Consider the following 8,809-nt stretch of genomic DNA (forward strand, 5'->3'; position numbering starts at 1 on the left):
ACGATCGAATGATATGATCAAATTAAGTTATATTTTTGATGGAGGGGCGGTAACATAAGTAGGTAGAGATTAATCACCTAATGCGCCTATCTGCACATGCGGTCACTTTTACCTTTCAATAATTGTTTTGCCGTACCGAATGAAGTCGTTCCTGATAAAATATGACATGTGAACTCATGAGATTGGGTTCTAAATTAATTTTCATTCTCACATGGAAAAAGTCACAATCTGACTTTCCTTGTCTAACTTCCAATTGCATTTTGTCACTGAAATAGCTTTCTTTGGCTCGTTCAAAAATAAACTTTAGCTTCTAATTGTTTTACTCAATATTGCCACGCAGCATTTATTATATTTTTTATTTTTATTATTAATTTATAACACCTGTGAGAAGGTGCGTGACGAAGCGTAGTAAAGAATTGGAATGTAGTGTCAAAAGCAAGTATGGGGAAAAATTTAAGGAGCGTAGTATGACGGCAAGCGAATAACACGCATAATTTGTGCTCCTGCCTTAAATTGTACTTTTATATTGCATTGTTTGTGTATAGTGATATTAGTAAGGATTACCTACTAAATTGTAACTTATCAGTGTATATAAATTGATTTCGGGTGAAAGGTTCACTGGCTTTATCTACCACAACAGATAATCCTAATACAAGTGCGGCTGTTAACAAATGTTTAAAACGCGATCTGTAACTCGTAAAGAAAAAGAGGGCCTGCAACTACCAGAGGATCACTCGCAATCAAGTCAGTCCAGCTTCTGCACAATGGAAAGTATGTTAGATATGATGGAAGAATTGAAAAAGGAGTTGGCAGGTATCAACAACAGTATATCTAATCTTAATACCAATTTTAACAATAAGTTAGATAATTTTATGAAGGATATGTCTTAAATGCGAGAATAATGCAAAAAGCATTACTTTGCTTAATAATAAAATTGATGATTTGGAACAACGGAGCCGAAGAAGTAATTTGCGTCTCTTTGGGGTCAAAGAATTGCAGAATGAAAATACGGATGAAGCAGTAATCCATATTTTAAATGATAATTTAAATTTAAATCTAACTATTAACGATATTGAGAGGTCACATAGAGTAGGTGCATTATCGCCGAATAAAATACGTGCCATAATAATTAAATTTAACAATTATCGTATTCGTCAGTTGGTATATAGTTCAAAATGTAAACTTAAAGGGACTGCATTGGTTCTACGAGAGGATCTTACTGCTAGAAGGCATAAAAAGTACATGGAGCTCCAAGGTGTTTATGGGAAATCGAATTGTTGGACAAGAGATGGAAATGTACTATTCAAAGTTAATGCAGATGTGAAGCTATACAGTTTTGATAATTCGAACTAGTGTAGTGAGCTTAGCAGTGAAGATAAACCCCTTTATTGAGTTTGAGAGATTACTTGTTTTTTCTTGTGTGTTTTCTTTATTCAAATGTAAAATCTATATTATTATTAATCAGCAATGATGCTACATTCATTTGTGTGTATATAACGAACTATAGTTTTTTTTCTTTGTGTAGAATATTCAGTATTCAAATTTTTGGTATGTATTATAAACCGATTATTTGTTGTATTTTTCCTTTGCGTATTTAGGTGGCCTATAATTAGTTCCCTGTGAACGAATTATGAGTAATACCACATTTGCTCATATCAATGTGCGGTCGCTCACCAGAAATTTTGTTGAATTTTCTGAACATGTAAGGATGAATAAATTTGATTTTGTTGCAGTTAGTGAAACCTGGCTACATAATGGTATTGACTCGCATATTGTTGCAATTGAAAATTATAATTTTTTACGAAAGGATCGTGGCAGACGAGGAGGTGGAGTGGGCATTTACGTGAAATCAAACTACAAAGCAACTTTTATAGAACAAGATGTTTCTAAAACGTATGAGCAGCTTTGGTTACGAGTTGTTAACAGGATCGAAAAACCGAAGCGAAGCTTCGGTTTTTCGATCCTTAAATAAGGAACTCAACCGTTTACTCGATTTTCATTTTTAATTTCTTTTAAAATGCACCGATTTTTATGAAAATTTTATCGGACCTTTTTGAGACGATTTCGAATCGATTCCGAGAATTTCGCTACTGGGAAATTCTCCTGAGCGGCTGGGGAGCATCGTCGTCGAGGTGCGCGGGCGCGGTTAAAAATTCGCCGTAGCTATACGGTTAGGGTTAGGGCGTCGAGGCGCCGGCGCGGGGGGGTAGGGATAGTTGGGGCAACTTTCGATGGGGTTAAGAAAATTCCTCCGGCGACCTACGGGGTAGCTGCCATAAGAAGCGAAAAAATCGAAAATTTTAGAAAAAAATTCGTAACTCGAAAACTTCGCCGGAACTTTTTTTCGCGCTTTCTGAAACGTCGGGCGACGCGGAGGAGCGTATTTGTGCCGGGGTGCGATTCAATTCTATAGCCCCGTTTGGGAACCGCGCGACCCGGAGGGTCGCTCTCGAAAAGGTGGTTTTTCGCATTTTCCAACTTTGACGCCTTCTACAGGCCGAACCGTTAGAGTTAGAGCAAAACGTACAATTGCGCGATTGTAGATCTCGACGAGATCTACGAGACGAGGGGTCGCGGGTCGCCCTACCACCCCCCGGAGGGGGGTGAGAGGTGAAAAACCGGAGATTTTGAATAGCGCGTTCCGGCGAAGAGATACGGGCTCGAAATCGGATTCGATACCTGCGGCCAAGTTTTCTCTTTCTTTTTCCGTTTACCTCGAGGAGGTAACTCGGACGACGGCGCCGTGGTAAATTTTCTCCCGAAGGTCTGCAAAAGTCACGTGACCGCTTCGTTTTGTTTTTCACCTGCATTAAGCGCCGAAGATTGCCGAACGCGCGCTAACCGCTTTTTAATTAATTGCGAGCTTAATTTTGGACGGAGAATTTCGGTAGAGGTCTCAAAAATTCGAGAAAACTACGAGGAACGTGTTAACATCGGTTTCGGAACGGTGCGTGATCGATTTGTGTTCGAAATTAAGTGATAAAGTTTACGTGTCGGTTAACTGTCAAACGGATTCCGTCAAGTTTTAAAAGTGTTTTTTAAAGGAAATTAACGTATTAAAATGAACGGTAAGTGTTCGAAATTGACTATTATAAACTTTAAAAGTGCTTCGAATAAGTGTGGAGTAAATAAAGTGCGTTTAAATAATTTGCTAATTTACGTATTCTCGTCGTACTTATAGTGGTTTAAAAGAAGTGTTAATGAAAGTCCCGGTAGCTTAGTGGTAAGCAGTTCGGACTTTCAATTTGACGATTGCGCGTTCGAACCCGAGCGGGCGCGCGTTTTTTTTTCTTTTTTTGACAAATTTTTTATATTAATTATTTTAATTAAAAGGAACGAAAATAGTTATAATGTTACAATGGAAAAGTTATTGCGGAAGACTTAATGTATACGTGGCCGGTTGCGTTTTGGGTATATTTTGAAATTGGAAGTCATCCGAAGGCTTTTTAAATTAAGGGTGACATAGACGCGTGAGTTTTTTGGTTATAATTTTTTTAAGAGACTTGCCAGACGGGTACGTTCAATGGGGAATATTTAGCTCGAATTATTAGCTATCGTATGCACCGCTCCCCGTCCGAATCGATTGAAAAATAAAGGTTCTGGAAATTTTTTTCTAAAAAAAAAACGATTATGTCGCGTGTTTGCCAAGTTTCTTTTATAATTTTTAAACGGTAATTCGTAGGTATGTACTTACAATGGGAAAATTATAGCATATTTAGTTCTCTATTGGAGGCGATCGATCGGAAGGCGATCGGGATTCGATATACGATAATTATTATTATTATTGTTATACCTGCGGACGAAATTTTTTGAAAATTACCAAAACTGAGAAATTGTCTTTGTAGAACAGTGAACAGTGCGAGGCGAAGCCGAGCTATGGACCGTCACAAATCAGAGCGAGGCGAGGCGGCAAAGCCGCCGGAGCCGAGCGTATCTCTCATCAAACCCAATAAGTGATAACAAAATTAAAAAATCTTATGTGTAGATTTGGATTGAACAAGTTGAATAGAAATTTTCAAAAAAAGGCAGTTTATATAGGTGATGTGTCCAAAAAAATTGTCAATTCAGTCTGCTCAATATCAGTCTCTTACATTACGAAAACTGAAACTGAAAAATTGTCAAAAATTGTCTTTGTGGAACAGTGAACAGCGCGAAATGAAGCCGAGCTATGGACCGTTACAAATCAGAGCGAGGCGAGGCGGCAAAGCCGCCGGAGCCGGGCGTATGTCTCATCAAAACCAAAAATTGACAATATTTAAAATCTGTGCAGATCTGGATTCAACAAGTTGAATAAACATTTTCAAAAAAATCACTTTGTATAGGTGATGTTTTCATAAACAATATTCCACACAAATTCAAAAAAATATCAATTCAGTCTGCTTAATAGCATTTTCTTACCACACCAAAACTGAAACTGAGAAATTATCGTTGTTGAACAGAAAACAGTGCGAGGCGAAGCCGAGCTACGGACCGTTACGAATCAGAGTGAGGCGAGGCGGCGCAGCCGCCGGGGCCGAGCGGATGTATCCTCAAAACCAAAAAGTGTTATCGAAACTAAAAATCTTATGTACAATTATGTGCAGATTTGTATTCAACAGGTTGATTAGAAAAATCACTTTGTATAGGTGTTGTTTCCAAAAAAAAAACAAAAATATTACTCATAAATTCAAAAAAATTATCAAATCAGTCTGATTAGTATCATGTTCTTACCACGCCATAACTGAAACTTAGAAATTGTCGTTGTTGAACATTGAACCTATACCTACATATTTTATATATACTTCTTTAAAATACAAATTTAAAAAAAACTGAATATGAAGAGTGTGGCACCAAACAGCTTGGGACGTTAGGTTATTTGTAGATTTTTTGAAAGACAAATTCAAACAAAAATTATAAATGAAGCTAAATCGAATGTGACGAAGCAGCGGTGGACATTAGGTTATTTGTAGATTTAAGCTATTTTTTTAACTTTCTTCGAAATACAAATTCAAACAAAAATTCTTTTTAACCGTTTCCCCAACCAAGTAAAATAACCAAAGACTTTCGATTCTTAACACACGCGTCTTGTACACCAATGCCGAGCGAGCCGAAGGCGAGTTCGGCTAAACTCTGGCCCTCCCTTAGACTCGTCTCTCTACGTCCACAGTGGCAAACGACATTTACCAATGCCCAATAACACATTACACTTTTTTTCACACCAATTCCGGAGCCGAACGGATATCTCAAAACCAATAAGTATTACCATTTGTGTTTTATATGCATTTATGTTAGGAACTGGAGTCAACAAGTTGAATCGAAATTTTCAAAAAACTTTGCATAGTGATGTTTCTAAAAAACAAAAATATTCCTCATAAATTCAAAAAAAAATGTCCAATCAGTCTGATCAATATCATTTTCTTACCACACCAACACTGAAACTGAGTAATTGTCTTTGTAGAACAGTGAACAGTGCGAGGCGTAGCCGAGCTATGGACCGTCACAAATCAGAGCGAGGCGAGGCGGCGAAGCCGCCGGAGCCGAGCGTATTTCTTATCAAACCCAATAAGTGATAACAAAATTAAAAAATGTTATGTGTAGATTTGGAGTGAACAAGTTGAATAGAAATTTTCAAAAAAAGGCACTTTATACAGGGTGATTCCTATAGTACCTGCCACCGTTTGGGAGCGTGTAGGTGGTGCGTAGGGGAATATTTTGATATAGGACACTTGGGGTCGGAAATCTAAAATAAGGGTGCCAGAGCCAAATTTACCTTCTGGAATTTCGCGCCTGTAGGTAGGCAACCCAACCGGCCGGCGGTGCACACGGAGCGATCTCAGGCGACGATGTGTGGCTGACACTTGATCAGAATTTTGTTTAAACCCACGAAATCCCGTCTGCAACGACGCGTATCAAGTGAATAAACACTATGGCACGTTTTACTAACACGGCATACGCGGACATGCACTTCATGTACGGATTGGCAAATGGTAACGCACGAGCTGCACGACGAGCGTACGCTGAGCGGTATCCAAACCGTCAGTTACCCTGCAGACAGGTCTTTCAAGAAGTTCACTTCCGACTGTGCGAGACAGGGCAATTGCAGGTAAGCTGACGGGAGGCTTAACTTTACACACAGATTCGTGATGCACATCGATACTTGGGTCATTTAAGCACCCATTTCGAAAAGTTTGTTTGTTTACACCGACCTCCTCCTATTTCGCGTCGTTGCAGACGGGATTTCGTGGGTTTAAACAAAATTCTGATCAAGTGTCAGCCACACATCGCCGCCTGAGATCGCTCCGTGTGCACCGCCCGCCGGTTGGGTTGCCTACCTACAGGCGCGAAATTCCAGAAGGTAAATTTGGCTCTGGCACCCTTATTTTAGATTTCCGACTCCAAGTGTCCTATATCAAAATACTCCCCTACGCACCACCTACACGCTCCCAAACGGTGGCAGGTACTATAGGAATCACCCTGTATAGGTGATGTGTCCAAAAAAATTGTCAATTCAGTCTGCTCAATATCAGTCTCTTACATTACGAAAACTGAAACTGAAAAATTGTCTTTGTGGAACAGTGAACAGCACGAGGCGTAGCCGAGCTATGGACCGTCACAAATCAGAGCGAGGCGAGGCGGCAAAGCCGCCGGAGCCGGGCGTATGTCTCATCAAAACAACAAAAATTGACAACAACATTTAAAATCTGTGCAGATCTGGATTCAACAAGTTGAATAAACATTTTCAAAAAAATCACTTTGTAGGTGATGTTTTCATAAACAATATTCCACACAAATTCCAAAAAATATCAATTCAGTCTGCTTAATAGCATTTTCTTACCACACCAAAACTGAAACTGAGAAATTATCGTTGTTGAACAGAAAACAGTGCGAGGCGAAGCCGAGCTACGGACCGTTACGAAGCAGAGTGAGGCGAGGCGGCTTCGCCGCCGGAGCCGAACGGATGTCTCCTCAAAACCAAAAAGTGGTATCGAAACTAAAAAATCTTATGTACAATTATGTGCAGATTTGTATTCAACAGGTTGAGTAGAAAAATCACTTTGTATAGGTGTTCTTACCACGCCAAAAGTGAAACTGAGAAATTGTCGTTGTTGAACACTGAACAGTGCGAGGTTTTTTTATACCTACATATTTTATATATACTTCTTTAAAATACAAATTTTAAAAAAACTGAAAATGAAGAGTGTGGCACCAAATAGCTTGGGACGTTAGGTTATTAGTAGATTTTTAACTTTTTTGAAAGACAAATTCAAACAACAATTATAAATGAAGCTAAACAAAATGTGACACCAAGCAGCGTTGCACATTAGGTTATTTGTAAATTTAAGATTCTTTTTTTTTTAACTTTTTCCGAAATAAAAATTCTTAATAACCCTTCCCCAATTAAGTAAAATAACCGAAGACTTTCGATTCTTAACACTCGCGCCTCGTATACCAATGCCGAGCGAATCGAAGGCGAGTTCGGCATCACTTTGGCCCTCTCTTAGCTTGGGGCATTAGGTTATTTGTAGATTTAAGAATTTTTTTTTAACTTTTTTCGAAATACAAATTCAAACAAAAATTCTCGACTCGGCATAACTCGAGCTCGCCCTTCTCGCGACGAAAACGGCTCGCATTTTTCCTCCATCAATGCCGAGCGAGCCGAAGGCGAGTTGGGCATAGCGAGGGCTCTCCCGTAGACCCGCCTCTCCCCATTCGCGGCGGCAAACGACGCTTACTTACGGCCCTACACGCGCCCACCTTTCCCGTCATTCATCTAAACCTAATAAAAAAAACGGAGATCCTTGCGAAAATGTAGTTCTATAACAAAATACTGATTCGCTGATATTAGTTTCGGCCCGATATACTTTATCTACAGGTTAAATCGAAATTTAAAAAAAAGTTTCTTTGTATAGGTTATGTTTCAATAAACCAAAATATTCCTCAAAAATTAAAGAAAAGGTCTATTCAGTCTGCTCAATAGCATTTTCTTACCGCACCAACATTGAAACTGAGAAATTGTCTTTGTTGAACAGTGAACAATGCGAGGCGAAGCCGAGCTATACACCGGTACGAATTATAGTGAGGCGAGGCGGCAAAGCCGCCGGAGCCGAGCGAATGTCTCCTCAAAACCAAAAGGTGTTATCAAAATTTAAAAATCTTATGTACTTTATGTGCAGATCTGGAATTAACAAGTTGAATCGAAAGTTAAAATGACTTTGTATAGGTGATGTATCCAAAAAACAAAAACCTTCTTCACAAATTCAAAAAAATTGTCAATGGCCCCGCCAAAAGTCGTATAGCGCATGCGCAATGATGTGGAGTAATTTCATCGAAATCTTTATGGTAGGTTCATCTAATAAAATTGTGCAAAAAATCGTATTGCGCCGATCATGAATTACACTTGCAAAAATTAGTACACAAACGTATAATATCCCATTTTCGGCGATATTTGTGCAAAATAGTATATTCTAGCGCAGTCTTAAAATGCGAAGCATTTTTACCAACCTATGTAATGAGATTGACTATTGACATATCGATGCTTTTTTGAACCTAATCAAATTTCTACTATTTTTTCTAACTATATTCTCACAATCATTAAAAAAAAAAAAATAAGAAAAAAAATAAAATAAAAAAATAAAAAATAAAAAAATTTTTTTTTAAAAATTTACAAACGGTAAACCACATAAAGAAACAAAAATATAAAATTAAAATAAAAAAAAATTTTAAAAAATAAAAAAAAAATTTAAAAAAAAATTCTATACGGTAAACCACATAAAACGGCGTACGTTAATTAAACGGCGCCGATAGGTCCGTAAGGACCTATCTAGTTATA

This window comes from Photinus pyralis, unplaced genomic scaffold (genome assembly GCF_008802855.1).
Source record: "Photinus pyralis isolate 1611_PpyrPB1 unplaced genomic scaffold, Ppyr1.3 Ppyr1.4_LG4, whole genome shotgun sequence".
NCBI lineage: Eukaryota > Metazoa > Arthropoda > Insecta > Coleoptera > Lampyridae > Photinus > Photinus pyralis.